Source organism: Patagioenas fasciata, chromosome 27 (genome assembly GCF_037038585.1).
Source record: "Patagioenas fasciata isolate bPatFas1 chromosome 27, bPatFas1.hap1, whole genome shotgun sequence".
Lineage (NCBI taxonomy): Eukaryota > Metazoa > Chordata > Aves > Columbiformes > Columbidae > Patagioenas > Patagioenas fasciata.
In genome coordinates, this window is record NC_092546.1 from 3,396,674 (window position 1) to 3,414,078 (window position 17,405).

At 51.6% G+C, this 17,405-nt stretch overlaps 1 protein-coding gene across 12 annotated transcripts in view; it reads right to left on the reverse strand.

Annotated features, from left to right (window-relative positions):
- PTPRS (protein tyrosine phosphatase receptor type S) overlaps positions 1–17,405 on the reverse strand; it is a 149,996-nt gene that overhangs the window by 114,317 nt on the left and 18,274 nt on the right. The window contains exon 1 of one of the 12 annotated variants that reach the window (XM_071799707.1): positions 12,860–12,997. The exons of the other annotated variants lie outside the window; for them this stretch is intronic. The gene's annotated coding sequence lies outside the window, so the exon portion shown is untranslated. Of the gene's footprint in view, positions 1–12,859; positions 12,998–17,405 lie in introns of those variants that run through there. 12 annotated transcript variants of the gene reach the window in all.

Here is a 17,405-nt window from a genome sequence, read left to right on the forward strand (position 1 = left end):
AACAGCAGCAAAACGCACCCTCCTCCCCCAGACCTTCATTACCAGTGATTGTCTCTGCTCTTTAGAGATCCCCTGATTATCACAAACAGCAGCAGCGTATCCCGGGCTCTGCCAGCCCACGGCTCTGCCCCGCGGGCACCAACTCCTGACCCCTGGCAGCCCGGTGACACATCTGCTGTCAGGAGAGAAACGACACAGTCATTTATTGGTGGTTTTAAGCTGTGGCTATGAAAGACAGTGCAGACTCCAAGAGAGCGCGCAGGCACCCCCTTCTCCTTCTGCTCCCTGCGACTGCGGGGCTGTCGATGCTCCCCTGGCTTTCCACAGCTGCATCCTTGGTCACAAGGAAGAAATTGTTGGCCCTGAGGGTGGGGAGAGCCTGGCCCAGGTACCCAGAGAGGTGGTGGATGAACCATCCCTGGAGACATCCCAGGCCACGATGGACGGGGCTCTGAGCAACCTGAGCTGGTGAAGATGTCCCTGTCATGGCAGGGGTGGCACTGGGGGAGCTGGAGCTTTAAGGTCCCTTCAACCCAAAACCTCCTGTGATTCTACGATTCTGCATGATTGCACAACGTTCTGTGCATCTGCCATCGCGCCCATTATCCCCATCCCAACAATGAAGAACGGAAGGACCAGAGGAGGCAGCAGTTTGTCCAAGCTCATGAGGGATCCCTGTGGCAATAAGGGAAGGATGGAGCTCAAGTGCAAACCTCAGTTTATCCAACTTTTGGGTCAACTTTTAGAGGTTTGCACTTGCAAGTATGGAGGCTCCATGTCCAATACACCACAGCTGGTGGGATCATCCAGGGCAGAGACAGCCCCCAGTGAGGACAAACCAAAAGCCAGCGCACCATCAATCAGCAAACCAAGCACAGTGACACCAGTGCCACAGGAGGAGGGGAATGAGGGATGGTAAATTTCTAGGTAAGTCTTCTAAGGTCTACACTGAAAACCACCCTCCCTCCAGGAAAATATAGAGAAAGAAAAACGCCAGCTAAGCCAGAGTCACTGATGGAGAAGCTTCAGGGTATAGCCGGTTATTGAAGTTTTGCAACGTAAAGCTTCCATTATTTATTACTTTTTTAGCAAAGGAGAGGAACAATGCATCTCCCTCCTCCAAAGGGAACAACTGCGTGACAGCATCTCCGCATTGTCTCCCGGGTTTATCGCCGCGGCGCAGCGCCGAGCAGATCCTACCCCGGGGCAGACACAAAACCACAGGGCCACGCTTTCTAATTATACCCTCTATTCGCAGGGAAATGGTTTATTTATTAGCTCTTTGAGCTTCCCTTTCATTCACTCGCGGTCCCGGCAGCGAGGGGCTCTCGACAAGAGGAAATTTATGAGGTTTTCTCTTCTCTCCACCTTCCCCGCGCTCCCACCGGCCTCTCCCTCCGCTCCCCATCCAGCATTCCAGCCGGTCTCATCACTTTTAATTCAATAACTCGCGGTATAATTACTCCGTAATAACACTATTATCTTAACGTTTACTCAGCAGCTGTGATCCCCTCACAGCGAGGCGAGGAGGGAGCGGAGCAGGATTCTCTGGGGAGAAGCCGTGGGGAGAGTCGCCTTTCTGCAGGAAAACGACCCAAAAACAAACCCCAGCTGGAGACGGAGACGCCGCACAAAGCACTAAGAGCCGGGGCGCGTTTCTGCAGCTCCGGTCCCTCCATTTTATCTCCTTTTCATCAGAATCTGGCAGGTTTTGCTGGCGGAGAAAAGCAAGAGAAGGGACGCGGCGTCTGCACAGCCCCGGGTCTGCGAAGCACGGAAGCCATTTAAACCAACACCAGGCTCGATAAGCACCCGAAAAAACCGCTGCCCTTAGGGAAATGGGGCGAAAATGGGGGTGAGCAACAGCGAAAGGCCCAGTGAAGGATAGAACTGTGCTCTGTGCTATGGGAAACATCCTCTCCTGCAAAACTCATCTATTTAAATACAAACATTAACCACTTATATATTATGCTATGGCTCGCTACAAAGACTGGTTTCAATTCCCCTCCAGCAACCCCTCAGAGAACGGGTTTTGACAACAGCACACATGGCTAAGACAATTCTTCTAAAGTCATAGACTAAAACGCAAATAACTCGTGCAGCAAATGAGGCGGGGAGCAGCCTATTAAATATCAGACCCCATCAGCTTCAAGCTCGCCTAGAAAGGCAGAATTTCAACCTCCAAGCCTTACAAAGAGCTGGGGTGTTGGCACCTTTTGCCTCCTTGCTGCGGTTTGATTTGCGATGCTATTTCAACAAACAAGCCCACTGCATATTTAGGCAGAACTGTTCCTACACGCAGCACATTCAAAACAAGTCGCTGCAGCCCCTGTGTGAGCCAGCGCGATGCCGGAGCCTCCAAGGTGAGGTCAGGTTCACGCAGATATCAGATCCCAAATCACACCCGAAACTCGGTGCGAATACCAGCGTTCGGGAATAATTCACACTATCACGCATCTTGTTTCATCCACACGCTGCAGCGAAGGGGTAAACACCGTTTATTTTGATTGATCATCCATCGTGTAATGCAGAGCTGTAATTCCATCAAGGCGATTCGGCAATTATATAAATCAGGGGAGGAACGTGCGAAAGGTTTGTCGCTCACAACTCGAAATGGAATTTCCTCATATTATATCGCTGCACATTAGCTTGTTTTTTAATAACACACAGGTTGTTTTGCTTTCAAATCTGTTTACACGCCTCTCCCATATACCAATTCACCGCTTGCTGCCGACGACAGATCCCATCTACATTAATAAGACATTTTAAGCCGTCTTCCACTCCACAGGAAATTTCCAAAGCAAACTAAGGCTGAAATGCAGGCGGCGCGATGAAAATCACCCCCAGCACCACACACAACCCAGCGCCTCCAAACAGCTCAACCTCAACAACCCCAACCGGCTGTAATTCACACGGAACAGGCGACTTCCCACCTTCGGTTGGGCTATGATAGAAGATGCTACAGGGAGCCCTTGGTACCGCTCACGTTCCATTATTTATAACGTTCTATAAAGCCGTTACTACCGAATAGATCTTGCGTGTGGACGTAATTATATGTATAAGCATTATCATAATTAAATCTACAATAAAGTAAACAAGACAGTTTATGATGCATTATCCAGACATTGTTAGTGAGTTTTTACACCTATTTAATTCATATTTAGTAGGAGGCAGAGGAAAGTCCCTGCAGAACTCCTCGAAACTCCTCTTCAGGTCAGAGAAGGAACAAAACCCAAAATCTGGGCAAACGGTCCCAAACTCACAGCCTCATGTCAATTGTGCCAATGGCTCCGGCTCGACCGCATCTCCTCATCCGGTTGCATGGCCCGGCCCGGTGTGAGACACAGAGCAGCTCCTGCCTCTATAGAAAAATCATCAGGGTTTCTAAGAGTTGAGGGTAAAAGTCTCTTTGCCTCCAACAAGAGCAGATTTCAGTTCTGGGCTCAGCAGGGACCTGTGCCGGGAATCACAGAATGGACTGGGTTGGAAAAGCCCTCAGAGCTCATCCAGTCCAAGCCTTGGTCCAACTCCAGCCCATTGACCAGATCATGGCACTAAGTGCCGTGGCCAATCTCAGTTTCAAAACCTCCAGGGCCGGTGAGTCCAGCACCTCCCTGGGCAGCCATTCCAATGCTGACCACTCTCTCTGCACAGAATTGCTTTCTCATCTCCAGCCTCAATTTCCCCTGGCAGAGTTGAAGCCCATGCCCCCTTGTCCTATTGCTGACTGCCTGGGAGAAGAGCCCAATCCCCCCTGGCTAGAACTGCCCTTCAGGTCGTTCTAGAGAGTGCTGAGCTCAGCTCTAAGCCTCCTCTTCTCCAGACTGAACAAGCCCAGCTCCCTCAGCCTCTCCCCATAGGGCTTGTGTTCCAGTCCCTTCCCCAGTCTTGTTGCTCTTCTCTGGACCCGCTCCAGCACTTCAATCTCTTTCCTGAGCTGAGGGGCCCAGAACTGAACACAACACTCCAGGTGTGGCCAACGTCACTTGACTCACCGCGATTATTATTTTTCTTTAAAGATAAATTCAACAACTCTGCTTGAATTGTAGGCCCTAAGCCGGTATTTATTATCTGTCTTTTCGAGTTTTTCTGGGGAATAAAAAAACAAGGAAAGAAAAAGCCCTGCACTCAGAAGCCACCGAGATAAACTGAGAAGCACTAAACACGGTGCCATTAAGCGAGAGGAGACTCAGATGTGACACCGGGCTGTTTGCTGGCACTATAAATTATTGCGCACTAAAAAAGTTTGTTAAATGCTCCATAAACTTTAAGACATTGCTGAAACACTTTGAACCAAGGATTTTATTTGGCTATCCGCAAAACGGCGCGTCGTAGCCAGCAAAGAACAGCAAATGCCTATTTTTCTCTAAAAATTACAGATATGTTTTAATATCTAGGGGTCGGAACAGTGAAATTAATACAAGTAGATTTAAGGATTCCATGTCACATCTGTTCGGTTGAATCCTCGAACAGTGATGGAGTCTTTGGGGTTCACCCCTCTTCCGGTACCTCTGACCTCTGTATTGTGAGAACCAACCAAGCCCTGAGCACGAGGCAGCATCAGGAGCCCCGTGAAGCTCCGGATGAGCTCCCCGAGGAAGCAAATCCCATGAAACCAGCAGAGCAAGGGCCACACATCGGCTTTTCTATGTACTTCCCTAAATTTGCATTTCCAAAGCTATTCCAGGAAAGCTAAGCCAGCCAAGAAGCCAAATTCATCCTGAAAATAAATCCCCAAATGTTTTAATATTCACGTTCATTCCTCAGCACAAGGAAAACGGGGCCTTCCTCAGCATTTTGCCATTTTTCCCTTAAAGAAGAAGGGAAGAAAATCAATTCCCCAAGGGGGCAACAAGGTGTGAGGCTCCACTGGCCCCATCGCCTTCATCTCCACCAGAACCCAGACACCCTCCAAGGGAAATTTTTGCCCAATAAAACTTGCTGGAAAACCTCAAATCCACCAGCTGGTTTAAGCATCATTGGCTTTGCATAAAACCTAAAGCCACTTGCAACATGTCACTCATCTTCCCTATTAAGCCTAATGGAAACCGTGTGGCTCCCCGCATGGGGACAGACGCAGATTTGGATGAGTTGCCCAGAGACAAAGAGGGACCAATATCAAACGTACACTGGCACATCGAGACCAGGGACACAGCGGGGTACGGCCACGTGTCCCCCAGTCCAGCCCTGTGCAATCCACACAGGCTGTCGCGATCTCTTCCTGGTTTATAGCACGTAGTTACTCCAGTGCCGGCACAAGGGACAGAAATTCATTCTGAATCACGACTCTACCTGAGGCTAAATCATTCGCTGGTGCGATTTACACGTTCGCACCTTGTCAGGCGGCGCGTGAAGCTCAGCGCAGGTTCATCACTCATTTCGGGACATCGTTCCGGAAGGCGCCGCCAAGCCGAGGTTTGCTGTGAGGAACACAGCGCTCGGTGCTTCGTGCGATGCTCCATGGCAAGAGAAACAGGTCCTGGTGATGATTCCGTCCCCTCCGGTGCTGCAGCCATCAAACCGGAGGCAGTGGTGTTTCATTTGGTTCCGCACACTGGCAGCACCCAAAGGGAAACGCTTCAGAATCACCTGTCTGGGTGAAGTTTGGTTCCTATTTCCAGCCACTGCCGCTCGGCAGAGCACTTGAAGCAGGATGGGATCAGCCCGACCACAGAGAAGCGCCAGTCTGCGATGTCCCGCAGCATCCAGGACACCAAATCCATCAACGCTGGAGAAACGGTGGCAAACAACCAAGTTTTGCTCCTTGACATGGACTCAAGGCACTAAGTACATGGATGGCATGAGAGCATCCCAAGGAGAACAGGACCTGTACAACACTGCAATATTGGCACTGGGGAGACCAGAGCCATCCTGGGACACATCTCCAGCAGGACTCACCCCCCTGGGAAGCCTGGAGTAACCTCAATTTCTGCAGGTTTTCCCCCTGCTTGCATGCTCAGGGCTGCAGCTTCAGCCCCAGCGCACACACCAGGTCTTGCTCAGTGAAATAATCTTTTGAATTCAAGCAGCTCCCATTTCACGGAGCACCACAGCTGTTCACTTCCCCGCTCACCTTTTCACAGCGAGCTCTTCCCTCTGCTCCCCATCCCACAAATTTTTCTCCTAAAAGTTCAAACAAACACATTTTCAGGATGGTATTTGTAACTTTATCCCTTCTTTTTCATTCTCTTTCTTTTTCCAGAGCAGTGTTTTAAGGCTGTGACTTCAGAAACCTTGCAGACGCAAGACTTGCCGCATTGCCATGGCCCTTGGCCACCACTTTGCTCAACACGGAGAAGAAATCAAAATTCCAAAGGCGGTTCAAGAGCTTTGGTGTTATGGCTACGGCAACACAAGGAAAGACAAAAACATCTCCCCGTCCAAACCCCCTTAGGTCTCTCTCATGTTTTGCAGCTCCTCCCTCATAAAGTTCCTTTATTACACATGAATTTCCTGCTCGTCTCCACCTCAAATTTTCTCAATTTCTGCTGGAAAGGGGAAAAAAAAAAAACAAAAATCGCCCATGAGGGCTTATTTTACAAGACAAAACCAGGGCTGGATCTCTGCTGCACATTGTCCACATCTGGCAGGTGGAAAGGGCTGAATGTCCCTCCCTGAACAAAACCCATGTTTATGGCACATGAGTGCACACGTAGCCCAAACCCATGAATCAAAGGCCCAAACGTGCCCCCCAGGGAGCCGACTGCCCCCCAGCAGCGTTTCCAGGAGACAAAGCCAGCAGGTGTTGTTATTCTTACACGCGGATTTGATCCCCAAACACGGCACTGGTGGGAGACTGGATTTCACTGTGGTTGTTCCTCGAGGTTCCCATCTGGGCCTGTTCCTGGTGGCAAACCCAGAAGGACCGTGTGGTGCATCCCAGTGACATCCCCAAGAAAAACAACCATTTTCCCCTTTGGAGGCTACAGCAATTGAAATAGCTGCCCTCAGGGGAGGCTTTTTCTCTCCTACTCCTCGACCTGAGGAGATTGGGGCAAAAGATACCGCACATCCCCCTCCTGCCATCTGGAAAGACGGATGGACGGGGACACACAAACTACCCAGATCCTGTAACAGAGCACGGCGAGAGGCTGCGCTTGCTTCCTTAAGTAAAGGATAAAGTTTAAATTTAAGCTGATCTCTGGGGACGAGAAAGAGGTTATTGAATCCATAGGAAGCAGCAGGGAATAAACCAAGTGACCCCGAGGCCAGGCGCAAGCAACCGGGATTCCCAAGGGTTCCAGAGCAGGGGGACAGACCGGCACCAGATTTACTGGGGATTGTTTTCATCCCCTGCTCCGGCCGCACACACATTTCCCTTGTGCTGCCTTACGGAGCAGACAAATGTCATTTCTTCGGGGAAACTGCAGAGACTATTTTCTTCCCAATCCTTCCCCCTCTCCGAACCCTCCCCACTTTGCAGCTTGCAGAAAAGTGCCCCTAATCCCCAAATTCTCTCTTTACCTGCAGCAAGAGCTGAAACCCTACCCGTCCCCTCCCCCAGCTCTCCAACCACACTAATCCATCACATTCCCGGCCTCGCAGCCCACCCCCAGCCCCGACAGCAGCAATCCTGGCACCAGATGTCCATGGACAAAGGCAGCGCCAAGCATCAAAAAGCAATCGCCCCATCGCCCCTGTCCCGACGGGGCCCCTGGGCAAAAAAAAGCGAGTTCAAAGAGCAAGAACCGCAGGCCGAGCATCCTTCTGCTGCTACACGAGCATCCTGCTGCTGCACGAGCATCTTCTGCTGTTGCACGAGCGTCTTCTGCAGCTGCAGGAGTCATCCTGCTGTTGCACGAGCGTCTTCTGCAGCTGCATGAGCATCTTCTGTTGTTGCACGAGCATCTTTTGCAGCCGCACGAGCATCCTGCTGTTGCATGAGCATCCTGCTGCTGTTGCATGAGCATCTTCTGCTGCTGTTGCACGAGCATCCTGCCATTGCACAAGCATCTTATGCTGCTGCATGAGCATCCTACTGTTGCACAAGCACCTGCTGCAGCTACGGGAGCATCTTCTGCTGCTGCACGAGCATCTTCCACTGCACACCCTGGGCACCCAGACAGGGATCGCATCCCTCACAAGGACACGGTGACAAAACTCAAACCACAGCTGAGCTCGCCGAGGGGTTACAATTCCCCCTCTCAGTTCAGGGATTTAAAACAGGGGTCATTGATGGAAAATAAAAGGGATTTTATTAAGAAAAAAAAACACAATCAAAACCCAAGCAAGACATCTGTGCTCTGTCCACACGACGGCTGAAGCAGCATTAGCAGCGACTTTGTTTAAATACAAGCGTTGCAAACCTCTTCCCGGCATCCTCCTCGCTGCCTGCCAGGAGGATTTTGCTAGCCAAACCACGCTCCAGATTAGCCATCTGGATTATCTGCATTTGCTAAACCCGACCGCAAGACCAGCCTTTAAGACAACACACCCATCTCCAGGGATTTGTTCACGGAAAAAAGAGTGGAGGGGGGATAATCTCCACTCCACACCCTCAGTAACTTCTCAGATGCACTGATTTTTTACGATTTTTTCCCGTTTTCTTCTGTTTGTAGGAGTTTGGTACTATTTCTTCCGATATTGGGCCATGTTATTGACACCAGCCTCCTCCGCCAAGTCCGCTGGGCAGCTGACAGTCTCAACCCCCATCCGAAACTCATCCCAAAAACCAAAACCAGTGTTAACGGAACCAGCCCCAGAGCAAAACCCAGCACCCTGCTCAAGGAGAGCAGCGCCTTGCTTCTAAAACTGATTACTTGCAACAATTTCCCCTGCTGGCTTTTGAAATAGCTCCAGCTAATGGTTTCCCTGATTTTTTAGGGGAAGAGCATCTCTCCTGCATCCCAAACCCCGAGTATCCCTGCACCGAGGGGACAAATCCTCAGACAGCTCCAGGTGCTGAGGTTTGAGGGAATTTTGACCATTTTCCCTATTACACCCGAGTTTAGCGCTGCTGCTACAGCATCATTTTATTTATGGTATTACTTCTGTCATTATAATGATCCTCCATAAATTCCACATACTGATTCTGCAACAATACTTGCTGCTATTATAATAATGATCCCATCTGAATGGCGCAGGTGCCATTATCAGAAAATCTGTTTGTAATAGAGAATCAACTGCAAAAAGAGGCATTACGCCCAAATGAACTATTTAAGAATTACCATAAACAGGGGGCCGGCCTCAATTCCCTTCACTGCAACAGGCGGGTTATTGTAAATAAGAGAGCAAGTCAGAATTAGCAGGTAAGTCATCCCGTGATTGGGGAGCTGATGCTGAAACCAAGCACCGTGTGGCTTCCTCACTTGAATAAAACCAGATTTTAATAACAAATTTTTGCGACACACAAAGTGCTAACGAGAGCACTAATCGGTACATGGAGAAATTGAAACACACCCTTATAAACCCATTAAAAAGTTATCCGTAAATAGAAAGGAAGGGCAGAGCAGCTTCTTGAGAAACCCAAGCTCACCCAAGCACACATGAGCTCATGCAAAATTAAGGCGGCAGCCACTTTGGAAATGACATAAGATGCATGGGGAAAATAAAGGTGTTGCAGGGCTCAGTTTGATAGATCTCCATCCTGCATCAGCCTGTGCACGTTCCCAGCTGTAACATCCCCCAGGTGCCTCCTGATTCAGGTTTCACCCACCACAACAGTTATTACTCCTACAAAATAATTCTGGAAAGGCAGCTACTCCTTCAAAGAGAGCTTCTAACAGATGTTTTCCCACCGTCAGCATTTGAACAAACACGGTGTCTCACACCTTCCGCAGGCCCTAATTTTACCAGTTCATTCTACACGCAGGCAAACACAGCATGAAATAAATTCAAGTGTAACAAGATTACGCTTCCCTGATGCCACGGGATGTGCCACAACCTCCGCCGAGCCCAGCAGCAAAGCCTTGCATGGGAATAAAAGTATTGGTGGGGTTCAAAACCTCTTCAAACCGAAGGCAGAGGATGGCTTGGAAATGGGATCCAGAGCCTTTCATCTCCAGGTGTCTGGTTTACAAATTCAGCCCAGGTGAGCGGCATCTACAAAGCTGTTACTACAGGAGGGCTGCATGGGAGCCAGCGTGAAATGAGTAAAGTGGCTTCAACCCAGCGTTTTGCAGAGCGGTGTCTCACAACCTGTCACTCCCACACCTTGCACCACGGGGCAGCCCCAGAAAAGGTACCAAGATGTGATCGCGCAAGCTCAATTTTCTCCTTTAGACATGGCCGGGTGATGCCAGCACTGCTGTTCTTTTTTGGCCCATACTCACATGCAACAAACGGGGACGCTCGAGCAGGAATCAGAGATAGCGGGTCTATTCCTGGCCTTACTGCTGTGGGAGCTGGACGAGCCTCCCTTCTGCCTCGGCTCTTTTTGGCCGAACAACGTGGCACTTCAGCACTTTCCACTGGTCGACCCTACAACACTTCACAGAAAGGAGTTATGCATCGCTATCCCCGTTTCACACACAAGGAAGCCAGCAGATTGCCAGTTCCCCAAGGCTGTTTTTCTGGCACGCTCCTTAGAGATTAAATCTAGTGAAATAGCTGTGCCGTACAAGAATCTGTACCCACAGGCCAGATTCAACAGCGAGGGTAAAGAGGGTGCTTGAAACTCACTGTGATCAAGGTTAAGAAACATAATAAAACACCATATCCTGCTTTTCCAGCTCTGCAGGGTAATGAGGGATTTCCTCATATACCTGCTGCAACTGTCACCTCTGCAGGAATTTAGTACCTGATACTAAATTCACTCTCTGTCTGCACACTGAACCTTCAGAAGGTTTATTTTGGTACCTTCACCTCCCCCAAAAAAATGATATGTCTCTCTTCCAAGTCAAAAGCATAATTGGGCCTTCTCTGGTTTCAACGCCTTTGAAAAACCACTGCTTTGCCTTCTGGCTGCAGGAGGAGGATGCGGAGCAGGAGCCTCGACGTTGCCCCAACCCTCATTTCTACCCTGACCGGCAGAAGGATTTGGAACAAGCGTTTGTGCTTCTCCTGGAGGTGAATGTACCTTCCTCTGCACCAGGATCAATGACACGCTCCCCAGATGATAAAATACACCTTCCCTTCTACTTGGCAGGTTCTTGGAGGAACAACATGAAAGGACGATGAGCGTTGTGGCTTTTACTCCAGGGATAAAAGGAGGGAAGCGCAGCCCTGAGCTGCCATCCTGTGCAGATCCCTCCTCCCCAGTGTGGAACCACCTCGTTTAACTGGGTCTGAACCAGCCTGACCCACCATCCTGGAGCCCAAATCCCAACACACACCCCCACAGCCAACGAGAGGGAGGCACCAATCAACTCCAGACGCTCCTTATGTTACACAAAACGCAAATCATGAAGGAACTGCTAAAAGAGCTTGATTAGCTCAAATGCACGTTTTTCACTTCCTCCATTTTGGTGAAATAAACCCCAAACTAAACAAAAAACTAAAAGCAAACAAACAAACAAAACAACAACAAAGCCCAACCAACAGTGTAAGGCTGTAAATAAAGATTAGCCTTGTAAAACACCAGGGCTGCCAAGCACCTCTGCAGCCAGACGGACCAGCGCTGAATCACAGACACCCAACGCGGAGCTGCTTATGAGAGAAGTAAAATTTCTCAGTGCAGGTGGTTTGTTATTCTCAGAAAACCTCTTCTTCCCAGCAGATGTTCGTCTGTTCCGTGTGTGGCAATCCCAGCGCGCCTGAATTTGTGATTTCTCCTCCGCTAAGTGACGTTTTCAGGAAAAGGGAGATGAAAGGAGAGCAAGACGCAGCTACACAAAGCACAGGCTGGAGAATCCTCGCTTTTTTTTTTAAGAGGGGAACCATAATGTTAATGTTTGAAACTGCTTTTCATATATAGTAATGATCGGCTTAATCTTTACATTTTTTCCCTTAACTGCGGGAGAGTTCTCCGCCAACGAACAATATAAATTTAAATTTAATTTCAAGTGTTCTGTTAATCGCCTCGAGTCAGACCAGCTGCTGCGAATTCAAAGTTAGAGCCTTGACGTAAAACTTACCTGCAGCAGAAAAGTGTTTTGCCTTTGCCAGAGTGAGAAAGAAATCATAAAGGGATAAAACACGGCCATTTCTCAGAAAAGTTCAAGCTACACAGCTCCCGCAACAAAATGGAGCTTTCCCCCCTCTTATGTTTCTAAAATTATATCTTTTAGACAAATCTACATCTTAAGCTTGAGCAGTAGTATAACAGCTACCAAGCACGTCATGTAAAACGGAGAAAGCGAGTTATATTTTAATCCTGGGAACCGAGCACAGAAGTTGTGCAATGTTTACAGTGAATGCATTTTCTACGTTACTCAAACGCTCAAAGCCCGAGTCCTGCCCCAAGCATCGCGCTGCAGACCCGGGCTGCCTTTTATTCATTAACAAATAAACGGTATTTCCAGTATGGAAAACCAAAAATACAATAAAAGGGGTAATTTGGAGAACAGGGTGAGCGGGAGAGCCGGCCCTCTGTACCACAGGCGAGCGCTCCAGCATGAATGGGGGATGCTGGGCACGGTTTTTAACACTTTGTCTCTTGTTTTGCAGCAAAACGCTGAAGAATTAGAGGGGAGAAGGGGTCGGGGGGTTCCCCACCGCTCGACAGATCACACCCGGCCAAGAAGATTTGGGCAAAAAGGGGAATTTTAAGGTTTATCCCTCAGCGGGAGCCAAGAGGCCGGCAGGACTCGCCATCACCCCCCGGCCGCGCTGGCCGGCGCTACCAGGGGAGGGTCGGCTCCTCTTCTTCAAAACGAGAGACAAAAATACTATTTTAAAATCAAACCGAGTCTCGTTTCGGCTCCGCGGAGGGGCTGCAGCGGGAGAACCCCCCGGGGACGGGCGCGGAACGGGCACTTACCGGGAGGGGAGGGGAGCGGACCGGCCGTCCCACCCGCGCCGCCCTCGGCACGGCGGCCCCGGCGCCTCCGGGCCCACGGGCGCCGCGACCCCGCCGAGCAGCCCGGCGAGGCCCGGCGGAGAGAGGCGGGGCCGGGGCGGGGCCCGGGCGAGCGGGGGAGCTCAGGGGGCAGCGGGCCCGAGGGGGCGAGGGGCCCGGGGCGGGGGAGGCGCCGCGGACCGGAGGGCCCCTCACAGATCCCCCTCCTGGTCTCTCACAGACCCTCGGCGGGTCCCTCACAGATCCCCCTCCGGGTCCATCACAAATTCCCCTCAGACCCCTCGGCGGGTCCCTCACAGATCCCCCTCAGACCCCTCAGTGGGTCCCTCACAGATCCCCCTCACACCCCTCAACGGGTCCCTCACAGATCCCGCTCCGGGTCCATCACAAATCCCCCTCAGACCCCTTGGCGGGTCCCTCACACATCCCCCTCAGACCCCTCGGCGGGGCCCTCACAGATCCCCCTCCGGGTCCCTCACAGACCCCCGGCGGTACCGCGTCCTTCGCGGTGACTCTGGAGTTGAACCTTTGGGGTCCCCCTGCCCAGCCTGATCACTCAGGGCACCCCCAAGGCTGGGCGTGGAGTCCTGCCTGGTCCTTCACGGTCCATGTGGTCCCTTTGGGGTCCCCTCAGACGTAGCCCTGTCCTCACAGGACTCCCCAAAATCAAAGGCAAAAGCTCCCCCCAGCATTAACTCAGCCTCTCCTGCCCGGAGGGGAAACTGAGGCAGCGCAGCTGAGCTCTTCCCTCAGCACATCCCACCCAAGCAGGACTCAGGGCCCCCCAGAGCCCCCAAAACTCATCGAGAGTACAAACCCCCGGCCATGGGGGGGTTCGAGTGGTCCCGATGGCGCTTGGCTAATATCCCACCTAAAGATTTTTGGCAATGCAAAACCCAACAGTTCTCAGCAGGTCCCTGCCACCTTGGGCTTGGCTCCCCCATCAGATAAACTCTCACCTCCAAACACTTTGAAAAGAAAAAAAAAGAAGGCAGAAAAGGCAACAACAAAAGCCACAACCTTCTCATTTATTTTTCATGGAGCTCCACAGACGTGCAAAGCTCTTGCAGCCATCTGTAAAGAGAGAAGGTAATTCCTAGCCTGAGGACTTTATAGTTTAAATAAGACATAAACGCAGCGAGAGAGGACAGAGAAGAGAAAGGCGAGAGGGGGTGTGCAACAAAAGGGTTTCTTCAGAGAGCGATTAGGATATCACGATTGCTACATAGGCGCCTTTGCATTGACTCTATATAGGATTTCAGAGCAGCTCTGTTATCTCCGGGCACAAACAAAACACGCTGTACTCGCTCTTTTCCAAATCATACCAACAAGCTTGGAACCAAACAAAACCCCCCAAAAAAATATCACAACAAAATTCCTTCCCTCCCCATTTGGCTATTTTCTAATTTTCTTTTTTCTTCACATAGATATTTTGCCTTTTTTTTTTTTTTCCCTGAAAGCTCGGGGTTGAAAACCCTCGGTCATCTGGGAATTCTGCGCGCCAGCGAGTGCAGCGGGTTGAGCACAGAGCCGCTCTTGGCAGCCCCAGCACGGGAAGGGCTGCGCTGGAGCATGTGCTGGGAGACGGGGGGAACGCGGGGGGCAAAGGAGGCCACGTACATTTTGAGGAGAAAAAAAACCCACAAAATAAAGCATCGGCAAGGCCTGCTGGGCGCGCACGCCAGCGCTGGGGGCTGGGAGCGGGGGAGCGCGGGGAGGAGAAAGGCTGGGTGGATGGAAGTGAGGATCCAGATTGAAAACAGATGGGATTTTTCTTGCCAACCTGACATCCGAGAGCGCGGGAGGCGGGGTAAAACTTCCCCTCCGAGAGGCTGCCAGCCAGGAGATATGGGGGCGGGGGGGCTCAAAAACCCCAGTTTGGTTTAAAAAAATCCCTCCTCGCTCCCTCTCGCTGGGGCTCCCTGGACAGCAGAGAGGAGCCCGTTGGAGCTGGGTTGTTTTTAATAATTTGAGAGGTTTGATTTTACCATTAAGCGTCTGATTCATCTGTTCCTGCCTGCTGGAGCTAAGCCCAGCCTGGCAGTTAATACTTGCCCTAGGAGATGTTTTAGGGGCACTTTGCACCCACACAGATCCCTCTGCACAAGCAGATGCAGGAAACTCGCATACGTGCAGGGAAATAACCCCGTGCACACCTTCGTGCACGCTGCACCCGGCTAAAAACCCGCAGCTCAACACGGGCCACAACCTGCACCCAGGGACCAGCTGGGCTGCGGCAAACCCCTGCTTGAGTGCAGCTGCGAAAAATCCACATCTCCACAAAAAAGGAGGCACCCCAAACCATCGCAGGACCTCACAGCGCTTGGTACAGCCCCGGGCACCCGAGCTGGCGCCTCCAGCAACCCCCAAGTTTGAAGGAGCTGCAAACAAATGATGCAACGGCCCTGAAGTGACTTTGGGGTGATTCACCAGTCGATTTGTAGCCAGTTTGGGGCAGCGCTGAAGCTTCTTTGCGCTTGGCCCCTCCATCCACGCAGCCCACGCTTCAGCATGCAAATCCCACCTGAGGTGGCAGAGGGGTCCCTGGTGACATGGGGACACAGAGGCCACGCAAATCCCCATGATAAGCGACACATTTTGGGATAAAGATCGTTGCAGGCCAGCAAAAGGCTGCCCCACGTACATCAAGCGACTGGCAAAGCCACTGCTCCGCAGGGCAGGGGTGTCCCCCGGCCTGGCAGGGACGTGGGGTCCGGGCCCCCCCTGGGATTTCACAGCTACTTTACAAACCAGAAACAAAAAGTTAATGGTGCGGGCTTGACCACATATTTTCCAAGGGCTCTGGGAGACCGGCTCTCCGCAAGCCGGCTAACACACACTCTTTTCATTCAGAGCTTTAAATACCCAATTGTGTCTGTTTTCAGCACGCTCATTTTTAGCATTTTAATGATATGGTCCCCAGCTCTCACCCTGCTCGGATTGGCCACAGTGTGGGGTTTTTTTTTCGCTTTTTTCCTTTTTTTTCCCCCTCCTTTTTACCATCTTGCAGAGCGAGAGCAGAAGGGGGTTAGCAAGAGGTCACACATTTCTCCTAACCCAAGTGTTTTTGCAGCAGGCAGGGGGTCCTGCCCAGGACAAAGCCAAACCAGCCCCTCCGGCTGCACCTTTGCCGTGGGTGCTCGGCGCAGGACATTTTGGGGAGATCCAGGATCCCGGTACATCCCCAGACCCCGGCACAGCCAAAGCCTCGCTCACCACAGCCAGCCCTGCAAGAAATGGTTTGGGCTTTCCCATTGCAATCACTTTCGTTGTAGCTGGAGCTTTCCCTGGGCTGCAGGGACAGGGTTTTGTTTGGCTGCACCATGCAGATGAGCCCATGGGGACAGTGACCGGCCCTGCTCCCCACGTCACACTCAGACACCCCAGGTGCCAGCACCCATCTCATGTCCCCCCATTCCTGAGCTGGGCTTGCTCCAACAGTTCTGTTTTTGCACTGGAGAGCTCCCAAAGAGGCTTCAGGCACAGCTCAAAGACTCCCCTGGGAAATACAGGGAACCCCGAGACACGGACACCACGGGACCCCCAAACCTGGAGCTGTCCCAGGACCCCCAGACCTCCCTGGACGTGCCACCTCCCCGGCACAAAGCAAACACAAACCCACATGGCAGCTGCTGATTTCAAATAGCTGCCTGCAAAAAGCAAACCAAACCGAAATCCAAACAGCTTCACCACCACACCTAAAGCCACTCGCAGTGCCCGTGGAGGGTGCTGCCTCGGCCCCGGGGGTCACTTTGGGGCTGCATCGTGAGCAGTTGTCACCGCACCCACACAGCAAAGCTGCTTTGGGTCCAAGCTCAACCTCAGCATCTCTATCTTGCTCCTAAATCAGCCCTGTGCGAACTGTGACAGAGCCGAGGAGGCAGCAGGAGACTCATGGTTGCACCAGAGAGGAACGGAAGGGGCAGGTCCCATCTCCATCGCTTTGCAAACATCCACCTTCCCCCTTCCCCAAGCACGCTCAGCCCCACTTGCTTTTGCACGTGCTGCCGTGACCCAGTGCTTGGCCCTTTCCTCCCATTCCCCCAACCCCACATCAATATGCAGCATTTTCCCCATCCCCTCTCGCCCAGCTCCACGAACACATCACGTCCCTATCAACCACCCTTCACAAGGTGCTTCCACATCAGCCGCTCCGTGGAGTTTTCTTTCTGCAGAGTAATATCGAAATGATATTTATTAAATTTGCTCTCTAAGTCCCTCAATCTGCTCCATAATACAGTGAATCTGCGAGGTGGTTTCACTGATCCCGCCTCAATGAGACCAGATTAATGCAGATGATCCCGGCTTTGCGGCTCCCTCGTCCCCGGGAGGGTCAGGGGTTGTGCAGAAAGGCAAAACCCGCTGGCAGTGCCGCAGGAAATCACATGGCCTCTGACAATTATTTCCGAGGTTAATTCCAGGTGGGAAGGATGCAGCACTCATCTGCGGACATGCAGCAGCTCTCGAGCCTTCGGAAAACCCGTCGGGCTGTTTATTTCAGCCTCCC